At 33.1% G+C, this 26,813-nt stretch overlaps 1 protein-coding gene across 1 annotated transcript in view; it reads right to left on the bottom strand.

Moving 5' to 3' along the window:
* LOC124537761 (voltage-dependent calcium channel type A subunit alpha-1) overlaps window positions 1-23,680 on the bottom strand; it is a 221,511-nt gene extending 197,831 nt beyond the window's left edge. Inside the window, 1 exon segment of the mRNA XM_047114653.1 lies at window positions 23,497-23,680. The gene's annotated coding sequence lies outside the window, so the exon portion shown is untranslated.
* Window positions 23,681-26,813: the final 3,133 nt, after the last annotated feature.

Genomic DNA, 26,813 nt, shown 5'->3' on the forward strand with positions numbered 1-26,813 from the left:
ACCTACCCAGACGGGCTTGCACAAAGCCCTACCACCAAGTAAATTACGGTATTATAGATATACCACGGCTGTATTAAATTTTATAATGATAACAACAACAATCGTGTTTTGTAATAGAATAATAATAACAAGCGTGTTTTATATGATAGTGAGAACATTTTTCATTTTTATAATGGAACACGAAAAATGCTTTCAAAATGGTTTCATTTTAAATTTCACAAGAACGATTGATAGGTTGCTCTTCCGCATGTTACACTCTCATCAGCGCCACGTTAATACAAAGTGAAATCAATAACCAAAATGAAATAATTACATACATTGATTCGTATATCAAAATGAAAATATTCTTTATTCAAATAAGAAGTAACAAGTTTGGAAATCTAATTTTTGAGTCATCACGAATATCGCTTCAGAATGTAGTTTTTGTACCTACTCATAAGAACCCATAAGAAACTATATGATCGTCTTTTTCAACTAATTATAATTTATCCTGCATATTTAAAGTTAATACTATCTGCGAAATGTTTCTATAAAAAACGCAAAACTTCAAAGTGAAGCCGGAAGGTAATTTAATATTGACTTTGTAAAATCGAATACAATAACATTTCATTTATACTTGATATTACACGATTATATTCAGATTGAAAGTATCGAAAAATAAACATATAAATCCATTAACTGAGAACGTGTGCAAATAGGAATGTTTAACGATACTCTTACGAAAAAATGTGTTCATTTGAAACATTTTAAATAACCCCAAGTAGAGAAACATGTAATTAACACAAACACATTTTATCTTTAGCTTAAACCAATCATTTTATGTTTCTCTATGTGATACTGATTAACAGTTAAACGGTATTTTGTGCAATACAGTTTTTAATTTTCGCAGTTTTCTAATCTATATTGAAATTCTGATACAAGGAAAAAGTTTTAGAGGCTTTTAGATTATTATCTTGAATACAAAATTAGCCAAATTAATCCCATACAATTTAAGCTATTCATAGAGGTAAATGAATTTCGTAGTACAAATTCTAAACTATAAATACTTTTATTCATTTAATCCCTAATATATTAAAGCACTTTTATCCACAAAGTGCCCCAGAATTACAGATTTACTTGCGACGTTTCCGTTACAAAATAGGATTGGATATCCTGTTTATATACAACGGTTTTGTATTCTGTTTAAAACTAGATGGCCGAAATAGCTCAGTGATTAGAACGCGGGCATCTTAACCGATGATTGAGGGTTCAAACCCAGGCAAGCAGCACTGAATATTCATGTGCCTTATTTGTTTTTATAATTCATCTTGAGCTAGGCGGTGAAGGAAAACATCGTGAGGAAACCTGCAAGTGTCTAATTTCATAGAAATTCTGCCACTCGGCATTGGAACAGGTGGTGGAATATGTTCCGAAGCTTTTCCTCAAAGGGAGAGGAAGCCTTAGCCCAGCAGTGGGAAATTTACAGGCTGTTGTTGTTGTTTCGTTTGTTTGTTAAAATTAGCAACTATTTATATTACACATGGAATAAATAATAAAAACAAGACACAAAATAAAATAAACGCTTTTTATCTTGTTCTCGCCTCAGGGATACAATATATATTAATGGTAAACAGTTATATTTCATTTCGATACACTCAACTGATTTCGATGAAATAAACACAGAACGATACATTGGAATATTCTATACAATAAATATATTAATCGCATTTATTAATAAAATATACAAATAACTAGCTGATCCCTTGGCTGAACCTGCGCGAAATTTATTCGCCCGCAATCACGCCTCGTAATATCATACACTCAAGGGATCTTAAGCCCTTTCCCGATACTCGAACTACCACCATACCAAAGTTCAACAAAATCGGTTCAGTAGTTAAAATGTGAAGCTGTCAGATACATGTGTTGATTATTGTTATCTATCAAATCACTCTATGACCTTAAAGAAAAACATACGTTTTGAAAACACAATCATTTTCAGGCTTTTTTCAATTAATTTATTTTGTGATAAAAGTATATAGATGGGTTACCTGTTGGTAAGTTAACCATTCATAATCCGATCATGAGCAATGAAAGACCACGAATAAACTCGAGATATGTTATGTAAAATTAATAAAACACATGGGACCAATCAAATTCAATGAAATTGCACAAAAATAATTCTATAATTTGACCTTTTATATACATAATAGAAATCCACAAAGACTGCTTTTACCTATTCATACAGCACCGCTCCCTTTCCAAACAGCCCCAAAATCGGAGTGTTACTTATGACTTTACACCAATCAAGTCGGCCTTCATAACGCATTTACTTCCATCGGCTCAACACAATTTGATTGATTGCTCCTTTGCACGTTACTCTCTCATCGATTCTCGTGATACTACGTTAAAATTAATAACAGCACTAATCACCAAAACAGAGGTTTAACAAATTATTACTTATTCTTTTATACTCATTTATAACATAGCTTAGATCCATTCACACGGAATGTTATTTTATCGCAATCGAATCCAAACAGATTCACTTACAATTACGAACAATTAATTTTGTCAAGAATTGTCGACGTTGGTTCGGTTAAAACTTGGTAGAATTACATAGAAATGTTTACCCGAGTTGTCAAACAATCTAAAACAATTAACATACTCCTGAATATAAATACTATAACATTTAAACTATAAAATCTATTCGCAGAATAGTTCCTTAATGGCAGCGATCAATTACAATTGTTAATACAGTAATGACGTGTTATTTAGTAGAATATATAAAAATGAGGTAATGACAGCAGTCAAAAGCATGAAAAATGGGAAGGCTTTGGGTCCAGATGATATACCAGTTGAAGTATGGAAGATATTAAAGAGTGAAGGATGTATGTGGTTGACTTTATTCTTCAATAAGTTGTTGCATGAAGAAACCATCCCACAAGAATGGTGCAGTAGTTCACTAGTGCCCATCTTCAAAAATAAAGGAGATGTACAGAATTGCAACAACTATAGAGGGATTAAGCTCATATCACATACTATGAAAGTATGGGAGAAGGTAATAGAGAGAAGATTGCGAGAAGAGAGTGAAATTACCGAAAATCAGTTTGGGTTTATGCCAGGTCGAGGGACAATGGACGCTATCTTTGCACTCCGCCAATTGTGCGAGAAGTACAGACGTGCTCACAAGAACCTGCACATGGTGTTCATTGATCTCGAGAAAGCCTATGATAGGGTGCCTCGTGAAGTGTTATGGTGGGCATTGAAAGAGAAAGGTTTGCCTGGGAAGTATGTGGAGTTAATTCGTGCTATGTACAAGGGATCTTGTACCTACGTCCGATCGTCTGCCGGTAACACCGACCGGTTCAATGTGGCTGTAGGTTTGCACCAAGGGTCGGCTCTAAGTCCTTACCTCTTCCTGTTGGTTATGGACGCTCTAACGGCGGACATACAGGAGGAGGCACCCTGGTGCATGCTTTTTGCCGACGACATTGTACTGGTTGGTGAAGATGGACCTGAGATCCAGAGCAGATTGGAGGATTGGCAACGGAAACTGGAGAATGTTGGCCTGAAAATCAGTAGAACGAAGACTGAATACATGTTCTGCGATTTCGGCGGTCTCTCCGGTCCCGAAGCCATAGCGCTTGATGGCGCAGCTCTTCCAGTCTGCTCCGACTTCCGGTATCTCGGTTCACTCATTCAAGGCGATGGCGAAATAGATCGAACGGTGAAGCACAGGATTAACACAGGATGGATGAAATGGCGGCAGGTTACGGGAACAATTTGTGATCCCCGTATTCCCCTTAAACTTAAGGGGAAGATCTATAAGACCATGATCAGACCTGCTGTCCTGTATGGATCAGGGTGTTGGGCTACAAAAGGGATGACTGAAAGACAATTGCATGTTGCGGAGATGAGAATGCTGAGAGGAATGTGTGGTGTTACGCGAATGGATAGAGTAAGGAATGAGTATATAAGAGGAAGTTTGAAAGTGACACCGATAGCCGAGAAGTTATGTGGAAGGCGGCTATCATGGTATGGGCATGTAATGCGGAGGAATGAGGAACACATTGTGAGGAAGGCCTTGAGCATGGATGTGGATGGATATAGAGGTAGAGGACGACCAAGGAAACGATGGATGGATTGTGTGAAAGACGATATGGCTAGAAAGAATGTTACTTGTGAGATGACGTCTGACAGAGAAGTATGGAAGGAGAAGACATGCTGTGCCGACCCCAAGTAAAATTGGGATAAGGGCAGGAGAATGATAATGATGATATAAAAATGTAAGAGAGATAGATAAACATGAAACTGTAATGTAGAATCTAATTTTAAAGGAATATAAAAATAAGACGTAAAAACAAAGATAAACCCATCACAACGTATAATGATTGATTTCGTTTTTACATCGGGTACATTAGATAGGTATTTACATTACTGAAGCGTAGGCGTCTTATTGGTGTTTTTACTTCACTCTGAATGTTTATCCGGTGAGAAATAAATATACTATTTCGAAAACCAAGCAATGCAAGTATAATAAAAAATTTGAAGCTCTTTCTATATACAAATATTCGTGATAACATTTTGATTTCTTTAAAGTGAGTAACTTATAAACATGTTTTATCGTTATAAATGAAACTAAAACAAAGGTATTTTTTGTATAAAAACCTTGAAAAAAATCTACACTAGCAGAGCAAAAAATACTATACTAGTGTATCATATAACTCACATTGAAACTGTGCTTTCAAATAAACTGAAATAAACATTATCCTTAAAAGCAGAAACTTCATTCAGCATAGAATATTTACGGGCTGCTACTTTTTTGTACCTGTTTTATCTATTTAAAGATAAGATTTAATAGAATCCTTCACCATAGGCTACCTTAATCATAGGTAGCTAACAGATTAATATTATTAAAAAACAAACAATGTTATAAAATAAAATAAGTACTTTCTTATGAAGATATGAAATTGTTATTTCAAACTTGCTTATGCTTTTAAATAAATTTATGATTGCTATTTTATTCATAAAATTACTTGAAACCAATTAAAGCAAACTTGTTCCCATGTATAAATATAGATTTATTTATGTATGCTTTGAATAAATAAAAACTGTTTCAAACAGTTCTATATAAACAGCGTTCAAAAACATTTTCCAATTTTAAAATGGTAAAAAATATCAATAAAGTTGAACTCCTATTGGATGAAGACTAAGTTTAAAAAATAAACAACTTTTCATCTACAGCACAGGATGCAGATACTTACTGACTTCTTATATTTGAAATTCTTAAAATTTTATATGCTTCATTGATTAAGAAGAATTTATCACTGCATAGTATAAAACAAAGTCGATTTCTCTGTCCCTATATATGCTTACTAACTGCGCAACTAATTTTGATGCGGTTTTTTTTACAGATACGATACGAGAGGAAGGTTTTTTATATAATACTCCAATGTAGTAAAGAATAACTGATAATTCTAGATGTTTCTAATGTCATGTCGTCTATAGTATATTTAGTATCATCATTACACCCGTGCGAAGCCGGTGTGGGTAGCTAGCAATAAGTAAGATATAAATCCTTTGTTAATAACGAATTAAATATAATTAACCTAAACAAATGTGTCGGGATCGGTAAGTGACACGCAGTATTCGTACAATTCTCATTAATTATGCCCAAGAGCATTAAAATATGTTCTCCAGTGCTCATTTGTTTAGCTCAAGCAAACCGGATTAATCTTTCCTATCCATCATATTATTAAATACAAATTACAATCTTAACATTAATTAACAATTATATCTAATAGAAGTTATTATGCTTCGTCTTTTGAAGGATTACAAATATAAATAACCTACGATTTTGTATTTCTCTCTCTGTCATCCCGGACTAAAGCTTTATTTTCATTTGAACTTGACCCTTATTACACCTGGACAACCTGGAGCAATCCAGGATAACATATTGAATAAAATGTTTATTCAATAAGTTATCCTGGATTGCTCCAGGATTTCTCTGACGATACATACGACGCTTTGCTTTTCCATCTCTACCAAGCGCGAAATTAAGGATAACTACGTAAAAACTCTTATGAACTAGTAACTTGAAATGGTAACCCAACTTAGACAAAATACAATTATTGTCTGGGTGCAAATACAGGACATTTCTAAATGCCCAAAACAAAAATTAATAATTTACTCAATGTTGGTAAATAAAATAAATTGCACAAACGTTTGTCTTAATATAAAGACATTATTTTCGACCCATAAAAAATATGAGTTATTGCTGAAACAGTATGTTAAGAGCACGCCTAAAGCAAACAAAATTTCTGTATCACCCACGCGTCCCTTACTTGTCACTTTTAGTAGACGATCTCATTTCTATACTTTTTTATCTACAACGACCGGTAGTTTCATATTTAATATATTTTTTAGCTGACATATTTAACAAATTATTCAGAAAACTTTATAATGTAAAGCGATGTCACACTTTTACCTCACTCCTCTTATCTCAACAGTCACACGCGGTTGGAGATGTAGTTTTTCGCGAAAAGAAAATGTAGTAAGCGACAAAAGTATTTTATCGTTATGAAGATAAAAATAGAAGGTTTAAAAAATACAAAAACATATAAACTAAGCCCAACAGTTTCTAATAGGATTTTATTTTCCACGGTACGTAATTCATACTGAAACGTATCCTAACTTCATCTTCCAATATAAAACTATATTACGAATAGAGTAAACTCAAACTCAAACTCATATTCCTTTATTCAATATAGAAGCATCACACTTACTTATTGATTGTCAAATAAACACTACCACCGGTTCGGAAAAAGGAACACCCTGACCTGAGAAGAACCGGCGAAAGAAACTCAGCGGGTCTTTTTTTTGTTATTTTTTTTTTGTCAAATTAATAAGATACATAGTAGTATATGATTAGAAGTAGCCAGGAGGCGATCGTTTCATTCCCAAGGAGTGCTATCAGACATAAACTCGCTAATTGTATAGTAACCTTTTGCACACAAGCGTTCCTTAACAATTTTTTTTTAATTTGGCAACGGAAGCATTTTGAACGCTTTCTGGGATCCTGTTGTAGAAGCGTTTACATTGCCCCACAAAAGAGTTATTGTGTTTGTTCCCTGTAACAATGTTATGAGAATCACATTTTCTCATAAAAACATTAATATTTTTCCGTACATACAAAACATTACAAAATATGTATTGAGAAGCAACAGTTAATATCTTAATTTCTTTAAATCTATACCTTAATGATTCCTTGGCTTCTAGGTTATAGATTGCGCGAATAGCCCTCTTCTGCAACACAAATATAGTTTGGATAGCGGCTGCGTTACCCCAAAGCATAATACCGTAGGACATTATACTGTGAAAGTAACTGAAATATACTAGTCGAGCCATATCAACATCAGTAAATAATCTAATTTTTTTGACCGCGAATGCCGCAGAACTCAGTCTACCCGCCAATCCGTTTATATGGGGGAGCCACTGTAACTTGGCATCAAGAGTAAGGCCAAGAAATTCAGTTGTTACAACTGGATCCATCGATTCCCCATTGATAAGTACATCAGGTTTTACATTTTGCACATTTGGTGTGCTACTAATTTTTTTATTATTCAGTCTAAGATTATTTACGCTAAACCAATGTACTATATCAGACAGCATTGTTTACATCTTCAAACAAGTATTAAGAGTATTAAATATTTACTTAGAAATTCGTCATTTCCGATGTTACTAATATGGTAATCAGCATTTAGGCTTATGTTGATGAGTTAAAGACAGCCTGTAAAGCTTTTTTCGGTAAAACCATTACTTATAAGGGTGAAAGTTGGGTTGAAAGTTTTGTGGAAGTTCGTCAAAGTTAGAAATATAGAAATTGTTGTTTTGATTTCTATATTGAAGTAAAATACAACTGTTACCTATTCAAATTTTTACTCATTTATTGTATGAAAATCGGTGGTTAAGCATATTTTATAAGTAAACGATTTATATTTTAAAATCCTACGAAGTCGTCGTAAAGGTCCTCTAATGGTACTGGCTCTTTTCCATCACCCGAAAAGATCTGTTCGAAATGGGATTTATATAGTATTTATTTTTTTAGTAGGTTATTATTAATTTATCTTATTTTGTATATCAAGTATGTTATAGAAACACAATACAGTGAATCCATTAGCATTTAAACTTTTTATTTTGCACAATTTTTTTTTTCTTAGCAAAAATTAAAAATCCAGCTCTATATTTATAATGTCAAAAACGTCACTACACAATGAATAACCAAACGACAGTACAATTCGGAAAGCATTAATCCGTTCAAAATTTACATTCTATCGGTATTTATCACAGTATTTATCATTTATCTTAATCATGAAAACAATTAAGGAATAGGGATAATGGGGGTCGCGCTTGAAATTCAAACATGGCAGGTATCGGTTCGCCCACTCTCCCCCCTTGCTTCCGTTGCATTACCATAAAACTATTCCTACTACACTTAAACGTTTGTGTAGCATTTACTTGTTTGCAGTTTGTTTTTTCATAAAATTTTATTTTTTTATTAACTAGCGACCGTCGGCTCTGTTCAGGTGCAAAGCTGATACTAAATGTACTACAGAATTTGTTTATTTACGACATAACATTAGAAACTTCTAAAATGATCAGCATTTTTTTACTTTTTCGTCCATGTAATATTATATACAAAAACCTTTCTCTCGAATCACTCCATCTATTAAAAAGAAATGTTAAATATAAAAAAAGTTTTAAGTATAGATAGCGATATAGGGACAGAGAAGGTGAGTAGTGATAGTGATATATTTATTTATTTTTGTTATTCAAATGCTGTCTTAATACTTAATATTAAAGTCTATACTCAAATGATAACTTATGCCTATAGAAGTTGACGTCTTAAGAAATTTTAACATAACCAATGTGTGACCAACCTTGGGAACAGAGATATTATGTATCTCGTGCCTGAAGTCACACTGACTCACTCATCCATCAAACCATGGCCGTAGGCAGGCGGGGTTAAGTATTATAGGTGTTTTTCAGAAAATTAAGCCGTTTGCTCTAGATACGACAATAAATCTAAACAAAATGAATCATTTTACGCAAAGGCAATAATAATCATACTGTTACTCACATTTTATTAAGATACTAATTTTTGATTTCATATTGTCATGTTAGTAATTTTAGATACTAAAGAGGATAAACCTTTTACAGAGTGCCATTACATTTTGAAATGTGTAAGACAGGTTGTAAAATTTCTGATACATTCTATATATGTATATTTTATTGAGAATTTACAAACTATATAATTAAAAAAACGGATAGTCGGCGCTCTTTACCGAATAGTCGCCGACTACGAAAGCAGCCCAACTCCTGGAAGTCTACTTTGGTGCATCCTATCCCTAAAAAGAGCAACCGCCCAAACCCGTCCCATTTTAGGCCATTAGCCATTACCTCTTTGTTTCGTTGCCATCGGGGTCGTTCAACTGGTGATCTTCTAGATTACCTTAATCATAGATGGCCAGAAACAGTTGAGAGCAAGGGAGAGGCATTGGCGTCCAGTCTGGACCTAGCGAAGGTCTTCGATAGCGTATGGCACTAAGCGCTTCTTTCAAAGCACCCATCCTACGGGCTTCCCGGGAAATTATGCAATTGGATCACCAGCTTTTTGGCAGATGGAAACATTAAAGTCGTTATATATGGTACATCGGAAGACCGAAGAGTAAAATCAGTCGCTGTGTATGGCATTTGTGGACTACGAGAAAGCCTTCGATTCCAACGAAACCTGGGCTGTTCTGGAATCTCTGCAGCTATGTCATATCGACTGGCGATATATCGACTTGTTGCGATGTTTCTACAACGCTGCGACGGTGACCGTGCAAGTTCAGGACCAGAGAACAACACTTATTCAGCTCCGACGCGGGTTGAGACAAGAAGATATAATATCTCCAAAACTGTTCACCAACGCGATGGAGGACGTCTTCAAAACTCTGGATTGGACTGCACGAGGCGTCAACGTCAATGGAGAGCGCATCTCACATCTTCGTTTCGCAGACGATACAGTCATCTTTGCAGAGACGCTGGAAGAGCTTTGCGGAATGTTGGACGACCTAAATGGGTCCTCCCGGCGGGTCGGTCTAGGCATGAACATGGACAAAACTAAGATCATGTTCAATAAACATGTCGTGCTGGGACCAATATCTGTCGACGGCATACCCCTCGAGGTTGTGCAGGATAACCTTGGCCAGACTATCCAACAAGGCCGACACAACTTTGAGAGTGAGATTGATAGGAGGATTCGGTTGGGCTGGGCAGCGTTCGGCCGGCTCCATCGGGTCTTTGCGTCGGCGATTCCACAACGCTTGAAAACGAAAGTTTTTGAGCATTGCGTCCTACCGGTGATGACGTACGGTGCCGAGAGGTGGACACTAACAGTGAGGCTAGTCCACAAATTAAAGATCGCTCAGCGGGCGATGGAGCGAGTTATGTTAGGTGTCTCTCTCGTGGATACAATCAGAAATGAGGTTATCCGTGAGAGAACTAAATTAATACACATAGCTAGGAGAATCAGCAAGCTGAAGTGGCAGCGGGCTGGCCATATCTGTCGTAGGACCAATGGCCGCTGGAGCAGACGAGTCCTAGAGTGGAGACCGCGTCTCGGTAAGGGTAATGTAAGACGACCTCCGACCCGCTGGTCCGACGACATTCGCAGGATCGGCGGTGGAGGCTGGATGAGGGAGGCTGATGCTTTTTTTCCTGGAGCACGAACAGTCAATGTCAATAAGGAAGTGTAACACTTCTATATTGAATAAAAAAATACTTTGGCTTTGTTTCGTTGTTGTTTTTTTTTATACCAAGGTATGAACTCGAAGAACTTCCCAAAAGTTATACTATACATAAATCAAAACAATCACAACTATATAATTTATTTCTTTATTGAAATAGTTTTTCTCTACGAATAAGGGCTATCGCACTATGGGGCGGAAATTACACCCCAAGAAATGGGCCGATCTAATCTAACCGTTGCGTGTCCCGCCCGCGATCATTAGCGCCATCCCCTGATAGTTTCACCTTCACTCTGACCCACACTTTTTAGCTTTCTTTTATATAAACGCAAGATAAGCTTAAAAGTCGTACATTGAAACGAATAATCTGACACTTGCCTTAAATGTTCATTTTTTTCATTTAGCTGTTGTTTAATCATCACTGACTGATTTTTCTCTAAGTAACTTCTTATCATTCATACTTACATAGATAAATATAATTTTATAAATTTACGACACTTAGTCTTGCATTATAGAGCAGTAAGGTTCCATTTTCTATTCACAATTCATAAGAAATATTTCAGATATATTATGAGATAAAATTTGTGAAGGCATCAATCACTCAAGTTAGCTTTATGTGTTTTCTATACAGCGTGGTAACATTAGGGTATTATTTATTTAATTAATAGTAATAAGGCAGACGTGTTAATGGGTTAGTTGATTGTATGTATTCACCTTTAGTCATAGACATTAGACGGTGTGAACCATTCTTAACGCTATATACAGCTAACGTAATATTAAAAAACTATTGTTGATGTAATCTCGAATAGCCTACCGTGATAAAAAATGCAATAAGAAAATATATAATGAAAAACACCAAACGTGACTAGCAATAATATTAGTAATGTATTTAAGAATCCGTTCGATACTTAATATATTCTGCGGTGGATTCCACCAGTACTGATGCTCTGTTTAAATTGATTTCTCATTCAAAGAATCACATAAATTAGGAACTAAATTGTCTGAATATTTAGTTCATTATACGTTTGTCACATTTTATTGAATATATTAAAAAACAAATTTCTTCAAAACTTTAGTATGGAACAAAAAATATTGGTTTCCTCGAATTAATTAAAATGGTATATGTAACTGTACCCCGCAAAAATGACAGCTCCTTTGAAGAGTTGCTTTGGAACTTATTTTTCTACATTGCTTCAATGAGGATTGGCGGGTGAAATGAAAATTTTATAAATAAGTTGTTAAACTCAGTACTTATTCTTGTACTCATTTGTTGTTTATATCACTAAAATTCTTAGAATACACTTCCGATTATAACAAGATTAAACATTCTATTGGACGATATAATTTTTAAAAATAGAATACAGGTAGAAAAAAGGTTTGTTATTTAATCAATTTTTACCCAGATATTTATAGAATGAAAGCATACGATAGGTCAACGAAGTAAGTGTAAACACTTACCGTCGTATTGAACGACGGAGGTGTGTCAGTAATACGGCCTTTATTACTTGCGACACTTAATCGAAAAACTTCGATTGACACCAGTTTCAGCCGCGTCAATCACCATTAGGGTAAAGTACGTGACTAAAGTGTTGATGCCGGGGTTTCAGGACTATTGTACTTTATAAAACTTTCAAGAACTACCTCTACGTTTTACCGCCCGTTTTAAAAGTTTTTGACCCTAGGGAATTGAGTGGTGAGAACAGGAAAAATATTTATGGGCAAATTCAGAAGACAATCATTTCTTAAGTATAAATACTATCAGTGCATAATAACTTATTTAATAATTGTTAATAATAATAGTTTAGAAAATTACAAAAAAAAAACACATTCACTAGGAAAGAACAGCATATTCACTAGGAAGACAGTTCATAGACAAACTGTAATAGCAGTATTTTTTGTTTTATTTGTTTGTTGTGCTCACTGACAGACACTACGACATAATTTTTAAATTGTCCAGTCATTAAAAAATGTAAAAATTTGCATGTTTAAAATCACTTTTAAAGACATACATTATGTTTCATAGATACATAGAGATCAAAATTATCGTAACCAAACTGCCAAGTTTTATGAGATTCGTTTCAGTTTAAGGAATATTATTAACACACATAAGAATTAATAACATTCAATGCTTAAATATATACAAATATGAACTAAAGCTAGTTATTGTATAAATCTTGACGTGGAATTGTGACAAGAATGATAGCAGCATTATTTAAAGTTTAGGAAATAAATCAAAATAAAACAGTTTAAAATTATTTGTATGCTATGCATTGTTTTCATTGATGTAGTATTAAGCCTGGAGTTAATATCTTTAATAATAGCGCCTAGCAACATGGGCATTGAAAACAATTTTATTATTTTGATTAAAAGTTATTTCAATCTTGATTCATCGGAACCATACTTCTATACTTAGTCATATACTTCACTAAGTTCCTTAAAAGCTTTTTTCCTTCATCTTTTAGTATTTTTATTTAATTTGAGCGTTAAAAACTGAATTCAAAGATTATCCTGACTTGTATATAGATTACTTAAAAAGATGTTATTTTTATTTTTTATTTAATGTATTGTCTATATTTGAATTTTAGCTTTATACTAATATTATAAATACGTAAATTTGTTTTTATTTGTATTCAGAGATAATCTCCTACTAAACTAATGGAAGAATTCTAAAAAAATTGGTATAAAGCTCTTTTATATGAGTATTATATTTTTAGCATATCATTTTCTTTATTAATAAAATGCACCGGCATGATGCTAAGGGGGATCGCCAATGAACACTAAATTAATGACAAAGGAAAGTTAAAGAAAAGAATACTTGTATTATTATAAGTATTCTTTTCTTCTCTAAAAAATCTCTTAAAGAGTTTAGAAACAAAAATGTCATCAAACAACAAATAACTAAGTTACGTGAACAGCTTGTACAGAATAAGATTCATAAATAAAATTACTCGTCAAAACCTTCTGTCTCTTGCACTTTATCATTCTAAATGTTTTGTTTCAGAGAGATATCGTTGCAAACGGATGTTACGGAGGATACCTCATCTCTCAACATTGTGTCAATGTAATATTCTCGTTTGATCTCGGAGGAGATGACACAAGTTTCCTTACAATGAGCATTGCTGTATTACTACAATGTATAACAAGTTCTAATAAAGACAGTCTCCTCCCGAATTCATTTGCTTAGTCAGCAGATGCTCCGCTTCTAGAGGTACGAATAGAGCCGCTTGTATTGTTTCAACCTGTTCATTAATAATTTTGATATTTTGTTATATTAAGATTGTGCTCGGTGGTAGGGATTTATGCAATCCCATCTGGAAAGGTACCACCCACTTACAACATATCTTACAGCAAAAATGAGACACAAATTATTGCTGTGTTTCTGTCTAATTTTTAAATATCAAGACAGTGTAACTGCCGGAACAAGATACGTAATATTATAAAAGGAATTGTTAATATTTCTCACTGCATCATGTCTAAGGTCAGTGACTTACTATCAATAGGCCTTATCTGTTTAAAAAAAACTATCTGTAGATTTATTATTAAAATTATGTATAATAATAACACAGATTTGAGTAGTATAGTAGTAGATTTGAGACTAGGGCTAGATATGACAAGCCGTCCATCCAAGCATGTGAAGTAAGAGCCTAACGCTATTCGCCGCACACCGAATTTACTGTATCTATATTCGATCGCTTCGTGAGTTCTTTGATAATAAAAACGACGAAATTATATTTTAATTAATGCTTTAGTAACAGTATTTCATTTAGTTTATTGGGATATTAAATTGAAACTACTAGGACAAAATCGTTTTCGAATGTGATCAAAAACACTTATTTACATAGTATCTTTCGAGTAAATTATTAATCATACATACAAATTAAAAACATGAAAATGCAGCACTACTCCCTGCAAACATCGCTTAAGATTCACGTGTGCTAATCTCTGAGCAAAATCGATTCTATTCCACGCCAACACTATGGGTATGTTTTATTCATGTGAGTAAATAATAATAATTATTTATCACTGTATTTGTAATAAATACACAAATCAAAATAAATGTAAATGTAATGTCGCTCTTATGAGTCTAAGAAACAAGGAAGACAATTGTAAAGCTCAGGGGGAATTCTGCTAACATGTCACGATTACGATACGTACCAGATTCAATACCGATCCAACTTAACCAATAGGCATGATTTAAATCACTAAAATAAAACTCAGTTCAATCGTAAATGAGAACTATTTAAAATATAACTGAGTATATTTTAGTTATAATACGATCCCAATTTTCGATCAAACTTCGAATGAACCGCAACAAGTTCGTTGCGGAAATAGAATACGAAAACAGTTGAACGGCAAATAACATTACGATTCGATTCCGATAAAGTGACAATATGTTAGTAAAATGGCGCCCTGTAACAATATCATTGTGTTCATACCTTCTCTCTACTCTTATAAGACATTGACCCCAGACTAATGTCATTTCAGTATTTTATATGATCAAATGAAATTCTTGATGTGAATTCTTGATGTGATTCTTGAATTCACGACACGATGTTGCGCCGATAGCGACTAGTTTCCTTTTTTATTTTTATTGTTTTTTTTTCGTCATTTTTTGATTTTGTCATGATGAAGATTACAAACATTCAATAAATTTCGTAGGGCCGTGCGAACATTGCCTCGCTCGAAAAAAGAATGAAGTGACAAGTGACAGTACGAAATAATAAAGGGAGCTATATATATAAAAAAAAGTAAAACAGTAAAAAGAGGTCGATTATGAATCGATTCTCTAAACGTGCGGTCAATGCCTGTAAGATAAAAGGACTACTTGGTTAATTGTATCTTCGAATGATGCGACGAATATATAATGATACAAATATGAATATATGAACAATACTTAGCTTTGTCGATCAATAAATTTATATGTAACTTTGTAAGAAATAAGAAATTGTAAATTACTTATATTACTTATATAATTAAATAAAAAATATGAACAGGTTAAAAATTTTGTAGTTCGTAGCTTTGATTTTCTTGTAGGATAAATAATAACTGTATTGAACAAATGATGTAAATTGAATTCGGAAAAAAGTAATTACGTACATAGTTCCTGGACAGTTCTTCTCAATAGAGTCTATTCGTTTACCTTCGATTCGAAACTGTTCGCAAGAGTCTGCTTGAAGAAATTATATTTTGAGATCTTGTAAAATAACGATAGTATTGTATTTATAAACGCCTACTTTGCAGCGACTTGGTTAAAATGTGAAGTGTTCGTACGCCCACCTCGTTAAAAGGATAATGTTTCGAATATAATTCAAAACGTCGATTTTCTCATTGAATCAGATCACATATATACAGATCATATATAGTTATTATATTTCCTCAAAAAGACAATTGTAATTTTTTTTATGGTTTTGTTTGTCGGACGAAAGGTGACCACCTGATGCACAGTGGTCACCATCACCCTATTCCTATTAACTATTCCTTTCATCGTCAATGTGCCACCAACCTTGGGAACTAAAATGTTATATCCCTTGTGCTTGTAGTTACACTGGCTCGCTCACCCTTCAAACCGGAACACAACAATACTGAGTATTGTTATTTGGCGGTAGAATAACTGATGAGTGGGTGGTACCTACCCAGACGGCCTTGCACAAAGCCCTACCACCAAGGAAATATAGAAATATATATAATATAAATAATATATAGAAAATGAAATAAAATTATATATTTACTACTTTTAATATAATCCGTAGGCTGGGGCTGGGATCTTGGACTAAAGTAAATGTTATTAAATTCAAGCAATACTAAATGTTACTAAGACTTGATCTCATATTAGTATAAACAAACACATATATTGTGTATATAATACATATAAATAACACGTCAAGATACAAGGTTTGAACCCGAAATCATTGGTTAAGATGCACGCGTTCTAACCACTGGGCCATCTCGACTCTATTTTAATAGGTTACTTATTAGTACTTATTTTATTGCCAGTTCTTCACGGTAATATTCAAATTTCGAATCGTTGGTACTGTTGTAAAATTATACATTTTTTTTTTGTAAGAGCTTGATTGTAATATGTTTTTTTTTTTGTTGGTTAACATTGTATAGTTAATAATGTAAATGCATCTGAGTAATATAATGTATAAAACGTCGTGTCTATTATGTTTTATATAATAGTGCACGTAGCGTTACTTGCGTTTGACAACTCCTCGACTGGGAAGGAGAGAAAAGCTGGGCTAACAACGTTTCATACCGTTCTGCTATTTTTAATAACGATGTCGAAATTTGTTTGTTATTGTTTGTATACTCGGAACATGTTTTATTTTTGGCGTTTCGCTTCGTATACTTGCTTGAAATTATTGTAGCTCTATTTGAAATAATAGACCTAAACATTTTGGAAGTATTATTATTAGTGAAGTTTTGTCGCAAATATAACACAATACGTTACCAATTACTTCCAAAAAAAATTGTATTATACTAAATGTATATACATGTACACGATGCATATTGTACCAAAATAACATGTTTTACAATTTTTGTCTGTTTGTTCCGGGTAATCTTTGGAACGGCCGGCCCGATTTTGACGGGACTCTAACTGGCGGGTAGCTGATGTAATAATGATTAACTTGGGCTTCTTTTTTTAATAATACATAAAAAAAATTAATCAAGCTGCAATATCCGAATACTGTCCAGTACCGTTTCAGCCCTCGCGCATGTAACCACTCCGCCGTCACATCGGGATGCTCCCACCAACGACTTAATACCACAAAAGCTGCCTGAACGAAAAAGATTCAAGCGTGCTCGAGGTCACAGGTCACAACTAGTTAGTAATACAATTACAAACATATAACACTTGGTATTAAGCTTATATTGGTTTGTCATCAATCTATCTATTTAATCAAATCAAATCTATTTAGACAAGTTTTTATTGATCGGCTATTAAAGTTATTTACTTGAAAATATATAAATGCTTTTTTATATTACATTTCTTGAATATATTAATAACAAACTGTTTCCTTTAAATATTTCCGACATAATTTCCTACTTAATTTAATGTCCTCAATCGTCAATATTTTATATCACTGTAACTCAATATCGAATATAAGAAAACTGTCTCTCGAGAACTCTATAAACACATTTAAAAAGTTTTGTTTTAAAATGATTGGAAACTCGGAAGCATGTTCCTTATTCTCTCGCTCTCTACTGGAGTTGTATAAAGACTAACTGGTAATTTCTGAACTTCCTATTGGCTGATTCAGTTAATTTGAACATGTCAGCCAATAAAAAATCAGGGAAGACCCTTGAAATTTCCATTGCCGTGGAATAGCGTAGTGCTTTTTTTTCATCTACTTTAATAGAAGACTTTTATGTTCAAATTTCTCCTATAACTTTCTCGTCATTTCGTCTGTCTGACGCTTTATTATAGTTTCCAAAGTTAAATTAAATTTCTCGTGAAAGCAATTTCATCATCTTTTTAATACGATTTAAAATTGTGTTTGTAAAAATCAAACTAATCAATATTGGATCTCAATATTAATTGAAAACACACACTTCAAAATTCTTTGTACTGAAAGTACAATACTCGTATACATATAAAAATTATATAATATAATATTTTTTTGAGTATACACTATACGCATGATGTGTGACGCGCCACGCACACATACATGTATAAAATAGCAACGGAGATGGGTCATCAGAGCTGAAAAGAAGCTGTTTGCCGTAAGGGCGTGCAGTCGTTATGGAGTCTTACGTTCAAGGTCCACCAATTTCCACCAGATTTCCCATATCTTCATAACATGTTATGGCACTTATAGAATACAGCACTAGTGAAACTATTACAACATTAATTTAGTGAACATATCAGACATTTTGATAGAACTTTGGTATGTTTTGATAGTCAGGACACTGCGAACTGTATATTAAGAAACCGCACATTAATGAAAAACAAAAGTATTCGTATTTTTTGGGATCAAACTCCGACTCAATTTAAATATCTACAAAATTTAAAGAATGAGCTTGAGCAGCGTAAACAAAATGGTGAGTCCGACTTAAGTATAAAAATCATCTCTAAATCTAACTTTGAAATTCTTAGTGAATTTAAGAGAAATTCACCATTGAAGTATGAAGATGTATCTTTTCCTATAACGCTTTTCCTGCCATCGAAAAACTTTATTTGTCCTTCTTTAAAGTATTTAGCAAATTTACTACTGTCTTACCTTAACGTGATTATTAAAACAACAATTAATAGAACAATTTACTTTCATGAAGGATCAAATTTGTTAGAAAGATGTTAGAAAGATCTTAGACAACAAACTGTACCTATATTTAAATACGATCTCATTTGAATCAATCATGCTTGTAAGCTGAACATTACATCGTACGTATAATCATATGTACATTTCATATCGTTTTCATATCGGTCACTACATATCATCTTGGCCGCTTAGCTACGTGCTTTTTCTACAAATTATAAACCATTGCTTCTACGCCCCAATTGAATTTATTATATTCTATTAAGATTTAAATAATTGTATTAACTAACATGACTTTGTATTTTTTAAATGTTGAAAAAGAGTAACTACTGAGTTTCAACTGAAGATTCAAAAGTGCTTGTAAAAGCCCACTTGAATAAAGTTTATTTTGATTTTGATTTTTTGAAGATACAATTATCCCAATAATTAATATTACTAATGTAACAATCCCAAAGATTGCAAAACCAAGTGCCGCATCCAAAAATATAAGCAGGATGAATTTACTATACTGTGACATCGAAACACTTACACTTTCCTTGGTGGTAGGGCTTTGCGCAAGCCCATCTGGATATGTACCACCTACTTATCAGTTATTCTACCACCAAACAACAGTTCTTAGTATTGTTGTGTTCCGGTTTGAAGGGTGAGTGAGCCAGTGTAACTACAGGCATAATTGCAATAACATATTAGTTCCCAAGGTTGGTGGCGCAGTGACGATGTAAGGAATAGTTAATATTTCAGCGTTGTATGTCTATGGGTTATAGTGATCACTTACCATCAGGTGACCCAAATGCCTACTTATTCTATAAATAAAAAAAACTTAAAAATTATCTTTTTGAATTTAAAAAACTCAAGATATTAGTATATTAAATTATAAATAAGAAGATCGTACAGCAACATTTTATCTAACATTAAAAGTTACAATTTATGTATGAATAATTAAACATTATGTTGCACGCCATTTAATTTAAGTTGGCGTACATAAAGACGCTTCAATTGTGCAATGTGGCGTAGTAAGTGGTTAAACGGGCGTGTTTCATGATTGAGGCATGAATGTCTGCAAAGTAGTCTCTTATTTTATTTTAGAAAGAGATAAATTGTTCTTTTGTCTCATACAATATATTAAGATAACATTTTGAAATAAACTAGCGACCCGCCCCGGCTTCGCACGGGTGCTATGCTGATACTAAATGTACTACAGATTTTTCTTGTTTATTTACTATATTGTCCATGTATTGCATACATAAAATATCCTCACGAATCACTACCCTACCTATTAAAAAAACCGCATCAAAATCGGTTGCTTAATTTTAAAGATCTTGCTTAGATCTACATAGGGACAGACAGCGGTAAGCTACTTTTATAATATGATGTATTGACAAGTAAAATTAATATTAAACGTTCATTATGAAAACGTATTATTATATACTTGAAAATAAAAGGCGTTAATAAATAAAAAATATGTTCGAAATTCAATTAGCTTTTCAATCCATACCCGACATTATTAAATCATAAAATACTCCTTACGTAATCAAGACGCCTGTAACTGCCCCTTCAAACTGATACAAAAAATCGTTAAATAAGTGCATAAAATTTATAGTATGTAATGATAACGATAAATTTAACATAATAAATTATCAATATATTCCGTGCAAAATAATATAAATAATAAAAGATCCAAGTGTCTAGAACGTGTGAATCTTGACCGATACCTACCTACGAACGCCCAAGAGATAGTTGTGATTTTAAATGAAGGACGATAGCGTTATCTACATTCACCTCACCTACGTTATAATAATGCGGGTAAATCACCTTCCACATTAATATTCGTTGATTTTCATACAGGTTACATTAGTGTAATTGAATAAGATTATATACATACATAGAGTCGAGATGGCCCAGTGGTTAGAATGCGTGCATCTTAACCGATGATTGCGGGTTCAAACCCAAGCAAGCACCGCTGATTCATGTGCTTAATTTGTCTTTATAATTCATCTCGTGCTCAGCGGTGAAGGAAAACTTCGTGAGGAAACCTGCATGTTACAAATTTCATAGAAATTCTGCCACATGTGTATTCCACCAACCCGCATTGGAATAGCGTGGTGGAATATGTTCCAAACCTTCTCCTCAAAGGGAGAGGAGGCCTTTGGCCCAGCAGTGGGAATTTAGAGGCTGTTGTTGTATATACATACATAAACGACTGATGAAATAGGGTTTCTTGCTCGTCGTTCTCTGTAGAATCTAGATTTAATTTAACAAACCAGTCTCTATATTTAATTAAATCTTATAAACTTAACCGTCAATGTTTAGACGCTACACTTATCCGACGATTCTGACTTTAAATTCGGGATAAGCATTCACGTACATAATATGTGTTTATAATTTATCTCGAGCTCAGCGGTGAAAGAAAACATTGCGTGGAAACCCGCACGAATCTGCGACGTACGAGTATATCCGTCAACTAGCTGTGGACCAGCGTATTGAGTAAAGTCCAAACTTCTTAGAAGGGGAGGAGGCCTTTAACAAGCAATGTACCGGACATTAAGTAGTCGTAACTTGACTTCGATTTCTAAAACGATAATTCAAAAGACTAATCAATTACAGTATATTTTTAGTTAATAGTTCTTGATCCATCCAATTCTTGCTAATACCATTAGACTAGAAATGGGATCCGTTTATAAGATAGGCGGTTGCCTTTGCTAACTTATTTTTCTTCCAATAGCATTAAAGATTTTTCTTTATAAATTTTCTATTAAATAATATTTTTTTAAATAATCGTATTTATAAAGTATTAGAAAATTCAATTAAAAGTGAAAAACAAGTCAATTGACCTATTTATTAAAAAGTCTACAAAGTCTGAATTTGGAGCCCAGGTGATACTTACAATAGCAATATAAATAATTTAACCTTTCCAAACGTAAAAAAGATAAATACTTGAATTAACAAATTATGTTATTTCATTACAAAGGTTCATAATATTCACTAGCCACCAATCATGGTAACTAAATTGTTGTGTCCCTAAACCGAAACACAACAATTCTGAGTTTTGTTGTTTGATGGTAGAATATATAATAAGTCGTACTTGCACAAACCGCTACCAACAAGTAAATATACAAGAAGGGGTAACATTTCAATTCAAGCGTATAACTGCCGAGTTTCCAATAACACAAATATTCAATATTCTCTCGAAAGCGAGCACAAGAATGTTACCTTTACCTGTAATATTTGCTACTTAAAGTAATACCTTTCCTTCAATATATTCCTTTTTATAAGTAGCAAGATGGCGGCTCGTCATACGACACACGACTACTACTTCATAAACACATAAGTGATATGCATCTAGTATAGCTATAAGAATAATATTTTATTCACGATTACAGCTGCATACAATTTGAAAAATATTTTAAATTAAACCATAGGATTCTATCTGTATAGAATCCTGTATTCAAAATTATAAATAACAATAGCATCGGGGCATCAGTCTAAAAAATAGTCATTTTTAGGGCAAAGATGTGTGACCATTGCAATATTCAACAAGAACATTTTACTGACCCAATATTTAAGCCCAGGAATTCGGTATGAGCAACGGCAAGATATTGGACTAAAAAAGTAATTTATATAGCAGCCCAACGGCAACCGGTCCCCATAAATAAGGCAACACAAAAGTATTTCGAAAGAAAAAGGTTAAGAATGGAAGACATTTAACCAAAAGTCTAATCAAGTCAAAGCACGCACAGGGCCACTACAACTTCCCTAAAAGCAAAGGACGAGGCGAAACAGAATAATCACAGGAGCTAAAGGTCTTTCAGAAACGTAGATATTAGTTTAAGATATACATATCGATCAAGTTTTATTAAAATGATAAAGAGTACGTAAATTCAAGAGTTGAGTGCTTGAGGTTCGTATAAAAATATAGTACCGATATCTCTATATATTGTCAATGCGTAGGTTGCTATAATCCTCAAATTCTCTTTGAAAATGAAACTCATTCCGATATTTCATAAAAGCCGCAAAGAATAACATTAAAACAAGAATTGAGCGAAATGACTTGCTAATGGATTTCCTTAAACAAAGGCGTGTGAGTGAAGATTTAAACGTATAATCTTTCATATTGTTCCAAAAATTTAATTTTAACTCTTCGACATATATTTATTATAAAATAATAATGATAACAAACTTTTTTATATTTTTATATATAAATTACGCAGCCCTCATAGGAATTCTTTCTTTAATTTAAATATATATTGAAATTTAAAATTAATACTAGAATCGATGTATTTGTCCCGGAACATTATTAAAATTAATGAATAAATATTAAAACGAACGAAAGTCGAGTAATATCCGCGATGATATTCAAATTATATTAATTATTAAAAATATTTTGGTATAAAATTAAAATGTTTCTATGCAATAATCATTTAAATTTAAAAATTACCAAAGTTTATTGGAAATTTAATAATATGTACTCATACCTTATGTATTGACTCCAATAGCATTTCCATATGAAATCAATCACACCATAAAGCACTTGAACATGAACCCAAACTCACATTATCAGAACGTATCCCGAATTAAGCGCTGTACCGTTTATTTTATTTTTTAATATAAATCGCGCGAAAGCCGTATAGCTAAAGCCAAACGTCCTAACGATAATAAATCGCGTCACTCACTGGCTGGGACGTCGCCGCGCAGTTTTACTCACACCTTTTTTTCTGAAACTGTTGCTTCTAAGCTCGGCGTATGAATTGAAAAAACATTTTCGACCTTTTTTCAGATAATTATGTGTACTTTATTGATTTTTCATACATTGATATTTATAAATGATGATTTACTATTTGTTATTTGAAATAACGTTGATGTCTTTCTCTAGAACAAATTTAGTTATAGTGTATTGAATAAATATGTGTAACATGCAATTTTATTAATTAAAACCATTCACAATTGATTAAGTATTTTGTCTAAAAATATATAATAACTTTTTGTAGTTTAGAAAATAACATTAAAAAAAAAACGATGTAACACTAATAAAAAAACGTGCTGAAAATGGCCTCATATGATATAAATATTCATAATAAAGCAAATGCTGGATTATGATACCAAATATTTAGATATCAGATACAAAACGTGAACCAGATATTAAATACACGAGTTCGTACAAAAGCGGTATGATTATTTCTGCTTAGAAATGAAAAATGGTGCCTCCTCAACTATTCTTAGAGTACCGCATGGTATACATACCGCATAACTTTAATAATAATAAATATTAAAGACTATATTCAGTTACAACAATTTGTTATATTTGTAATGTTGCTTATATTATTTACAAATTCATTTTCAAAAATATTATAGAACACAAATATTACATAATTTACGATGATCTAAATTCAAAAGTGTTACTTCTTATTAGAAATACATCATTTCATCGTAGTTTTTTTTTATAATTGTATTATTTTATATTTTTAATTCAAAGAAGTTTATAATTTTGATAATCCAGGAAACACAAAAATACTTTTAAATGTGCAATAAATAAATTATCCGATGTTAAGAAGTTATAATACGATATGTATTGATAGTTTTCTAAATAAATAATATAATATAATCCTGTTCAGCTAAAACAAAAACATCGTCTCACGTTTTCAAAAACGCATTCTCCACCCAAGAGCTCTTTTAATACATTGATTAATATTGGCTCTGCGGTAAGTATGACCGGCCCACTGCCACTTTAAGTGGCTAATTATCTGAACCGTTCATATTACGTAATTTTCAAGATTTATTTATTTATTTATAATGCCTAACTATATACATAACATTACCGGACGGTATCCCAATTCTTTATTACAGCACGTTACACAAAAATATTTAAAATATCTCATCACCCTCCTGCGCTTATCCCAATATTATTTGGGGTCGGCGCAGCATGTCTTCTCCACCATACTCCTCTGTCAGACGTCATCTCACAAGTAACATTCTTTCTAACCATATCCTCTTTCACACAATCCATCCATCGTTTCCTTGGTCGTCCTCTACCTCTATATCCGTCCACATCCATGCTCAAGGTTTTTCTCACAATATGTTCCTCATTACATGCCCATACCATGATAGCCGCCTTCCACATAACTTCTCGGCTATCGGTGTCGCTTTCAAACTTTAAATATTTAAAATATCTATTTATGTTAAAACATAATACTATCAAAAGTTGTATATGATATATTCCAAGTAGCAATTATTGTGAGTAAACTGAGGCTGCAACAAAACAAATCCATCCTGTCTGCTATCACATTGAGTGTACGTAAGATCTATCCTTTCACTAGTCAATTTCAGGGCTATTGTTAAGTATTAACAATCAATTACTCAGCCATTGCACCTCAGCTACGAGTCATTAATAAAAAGGGTAAGTATACCTTACGTAGTACCGAACGCACGCTAGATTATGAGTGTTATATGAATGAAAAGCGCTAACAGTGCACATAATATATTGAATATTTGCCGACCAATATTTCCTTTACATTGAAACAAAAACAAAGAAGTTTGGTCTATAAGCACCAAGTCTTATATAATTTTAATCTAAAATTTCAACAAAAATTACCAATTCATCATAAGCGCTCGTCAAACTCACCTCCCACCATCTACCACTATCGACCATGCGTCGGCAACAGATTACATATGAACAAGTCATTACTTGTTGAACGAAAAGCATCCAATATAATTAATTATGTTACGTGTTTTCGACATTGTTTATTTATACATCGAATGAGTAATCTTTTTGAAACGTTATTATATTTCATAACGATTTTATTATGTTTCTCTATTGGGATCTGTAGTTTACTATTAGATACAAGATGTGCGGTTCACAAACAGCCAGGGGCAACGTCGGCTTGACGCCGGCGTCTCGTTTATGAATCCTTAAAGATTAAAATTATGCCGGTTACATAACGAGAGATTTTGATAGTTACAAAATATACATCTCGTGAACAAGACATTCGTAGATAATGTCGAAATATCAAGTTCAACCGAACAAAAATAAAAAACATAGTAAATATCCCGTAATTAATAACTGTAATAATATTTCCAATCATCGAATGATTTCTGACGACTACGTTTTCTGGGTAGACAACCAAGACTTATGCATTTTCACTAAATATTATAAATCCTCCGTCCGCGTTTGTCTGTCTGTATGTTCGTGATAAGCTGTAAAACTACTGAACGGATTTTCATGTGGTTTTCGCTAATACACAGAGGGAGGGATAAGGTAGTTTATGGTTTATAATTTATCATAGTTTTTGTGTAAATAAGTTAAAATAGAACGACAATTGTTAAACATGTCGGAAAAAAGCAACAAAAAACATATAAAAAGGTAAAAATAAAATAATAATAATTCTGTCTACCCGTGCGAAGCCGGGTTGGCCGTAAGTATAAAAATGAAATAAAATGTGAAACAAAATTATACCAATTTTCCAATCTAATTGAATAGTATATGTATGTATGTATTATTTAATGATTTATTTTGATATATTTACAACTGTTTTGAAAGGTAATATCACGCAGTGTTGTTCATTGAGTTTCTCGTAATCGCTTTGTAAATCCAATCAAAAGAAAGAATTTCCGCCTCAATAGCTCTATCATTTAAACCCTTATGGGCCTAAAGGGTAGACAAGGGAGTCTTAACCGAAGAAGAATACGAGCTTAAATCAAGGCCATAAGAACTATAGTAACATAATTACGTTTTCAACTCTATCCTATGTATAACTGTCGCAGTGTGGTGGAATGAACTCCAAAAGAGCTCCTAGCC

This window comes from Vanessa cardui, chromosome 2 (assembly GCF_905220365.1).
Source record: "Vanessa cardui chromosome 2, ilVanCard2.1, whole genome shotgun sequence".
Classification (NCBI taxonomy): Eukaryota; Metazoa; Arthropoda; class Insecta; order Lepidoptera; family Nymphalidae; genus Vanessa; species Vanessa cardui.